This window comes from Triticum aestivum, chromosome 7A (genome assembly GCF_018294505.1).
Source record: "Triticum aestivum cultivar Chinese Spring chromosome 7A, IWGSC CS RefSeq v2.1, whole genome shotgun sequence".
In the NCBI taxonomy this organism is placed as follows: domain Eukaryota; kingdom Viridiplantae; phylum Streptophyta; class Magnoliopsida; order Poales; family Poaceae; genus Triticum; species Triticum aestivum.
Genome location: NC_057812.1, coordinates 312,735,431 through 312,738,493, shown reverse-complemented (window position 1 = coordinate 312,738,493; position 3,063 = coordinate 312,735,431).

The following is a 3,063-nucleotide window of genomic DNA, read 5'->3' as shown; positions in this document are numbered from 1 at the left end:
GTTCCCCGAAAGGGATTGACAACGCCTTTAACACGTCGGGTTGCGAGTATTTGTTATTTTTATGCATGTGTTGTTTACGTAGTGTTGCTTGGTTCTCTTACTGGTTCGATAACCTTGGTCTCACCACTGAGGGAAATACCTACCGTTGTTGTGCTACATCATCCCTTCCTCTTTGGGGAAATACCGACGTAGTTCTAGCAGACATCACCTGACCCCCATTTATTCCTGTGGCCATTTACCTTCATCTCTCACGCCACATGACACAATAAGAACACCCACGACGACACATATAGAGAGGACATCCAGCAGTTCCAATGGCACTCCCCGTGGCTCCAATGGCGCTCCCAGCGGCTGACGACGACAACGGCACGCAGTTCACCACACATCACGTAGTTGACACCCACGTGAGGGGGAAGGACCTCTCGGTGGTGTACACGAACGAGCCGGTCTCGGTGGAGAGCTTCATCCAAACTATGGAGCACTTGCTTGCCTAGGACAAGTACCAAGTGGCTGCCTTCGACTTCGAGTACACCATTGGTCGCGTCGGGCACGATCAGAAGGCTACCGCCGCCCAGTTGTGTGTGCGGCATGACGTCCTTGTCTACCACTACCACCTAGCCAGAAGGACTTGCGAGCGTTTCTCTAGGTTTATCAACAACTCCAATTATAACTTCGCTATAATGGACACCACCAATGATCTAAAAGTGCTCAAGGTTTCGGGCTTGAAATGCCAGAATCTTGTCAACATCTAACAAACAGAACTCCCTAGTTGACCTCGCCTTGGTCATCATCGACCCCTACTACATGAAGATGAAGGATGAGAGCAAGAAGGACAAGAACACCTGGCACAGTGTCTGGCATGCGAGACTGGATGAACAACACGTAAAGTACGCAGCCAAGGATGCATACAGAAGCTACGAGATGTACATGCGGATCATTGACATGAGGGAGTGTATTCTTCCTGCCCCAGATGAGGGATCGAGCCACAGAGCAGTGGCGGGAGCGTCACAAGAAGTAGATGACTAGACGATCATTTCTCCTAGTTTAGAATGCATATAATTGTTTATTTAGGTGTGTGCGAATGATATGTATAGTCATTTATGTAATTGGATGTTTATTTCAGTTATATATATCTTATTCTTCTTAGACAGCAAATCACACGGCTTATTACCAGCAATCGTCCATGTTATTATTGTTCTTCGCACATAGTTATTATTGGTCTTCGCACCAGTTCTGATTACGGTCCTGTTTGCCGCGTATCACACACATCTTGTTCAGTTGAACCGTTTCTATTGTGTTGCCTAATCACACACAGTTCATCCTAGTGAATTGTATGTTATATATCGCACACATCCTCATCTGGCTGCTTGTTTCTGTTGTTTTGCCTCATCGCAAATAGTTCTTCTGGATTAACCGTTTGCCACTCATCGCACATGCAACTCCAATGTGAACTGTGGTTGATGTCACTGCCATCACAAATGGTTTGCATCTTTTTGACGGTTTTATTAGATCACCGTTTGTGATTGATGCATTGCACACAGTTTCATCGAAGTGTCTCTGATTGGACTGTCGCGTTTGGACCATCCTGCAGTAGTGCATCCACTCATTGGACCGCAGGTACCTATGATAATGATACATCGACATGTGGCACGACCCAAGAAAGGCCCATTCCGGTGAAAAGGCCGGCCAGTTTGACTTGTTCAAAAGGTAGAGGGCCGGCCAATGAAAAGCCTGTTAACGGCCTGTTCGCATATAGCCCATTTACAGCCCGCTAACTCACGACCCGTTATGGCCTATCCGAATTGGGCCCAGTAGCGTCAGTTGGGCCGTCAAATATGATTCCTAGCCGTTGTAACTTCCGGCCCATGGATGGCCCATGATGTCTTTCGGCCCATACAAGGCCCTTTGTAACTCTAGGCCCATTAAAGGCCCGAAGTGAAACTGGCCCATAATGAATAGTGTATCACTTTATAACCATTAACGACCCATTATTCCGTAGGCCATCTCCAGCTCATGCTACCTTTCGGCCTTCTAAGGGCCTATTTATTCTTGGGCTAATTTCCATAATTCAGTTACTTACGGTACTGGCCTGTTCCGCTTGTGGGCCAAATTCAGCCCATGGTTATAGTAGGCCCGATTATGGCATGTTAACGTGTTGGGTTGTTTTCATAGCGTCATCAAATACGGCCTATTAGCGGCCCATTATGGTCGGGCCATAAATAGAAAATTTCCACTCTAGCCCATTTCCGCCCATTTTGCAGACCGTTATTGGTCCATGAATAGTATGGCCCATATTTGGCCAAAGGATTATTCGGCCCGTAGAAGGCCCATTGATTATACGGACCGTAGAAGGCCCATGGATCCTATGGCCCGTAGAAGGCCCTTGGATCCTACGACCCGTAAGAGGCCCATGGTCACTACAACAGGTAGTAGGACCATGGTTACAACGGTCCGTGTGTTGACATGGTTATTGTGGCCTAGTTATAAAAATAGGTTATTGTGGCCACTAGAAAAATGCAGAAAAAGAACTGCAGTGACTACAAGCTAACAACCAAACAAGACAATAAGGAAATAAATAAGCAAGCAACTAACTCTAGGCTATTATGGATATTACACATATTACATCCACTGGGAATCAAAGTTCGCCACCAATGCAAATATAGGGAACAAAACAGCATATTACATAAACTGGCCACCAGTGCCAATAAATGCGGTAGCAAAACAAGTCCATAACTGAAACAACTTCAGAAGATCTCAAGAAACATTATACTGGGTATCAACCATGCTGGCAATAAGCTTAGCAAGCTTATTAGCTTTCTCCTGTTTGGCACTAAAATCCTCCAATGCTTGCTATTGCACCAGAAACTATGCATCTGAATTCTCCAGGGACTTCCGCGGTCCTTCTGCTTCTTGTCGCAACACAGCTGATCGATGTCTTTCAGCTTGTAGTTTAGACTCAAGAAACTGAACTGATTCAGACATTGAGATCGAATAGCTTGTGCCAGCGGTAGTGGCCAGTAACTCGAACACTACACCAAGACATGACTTTGGAGTTGTCTCACT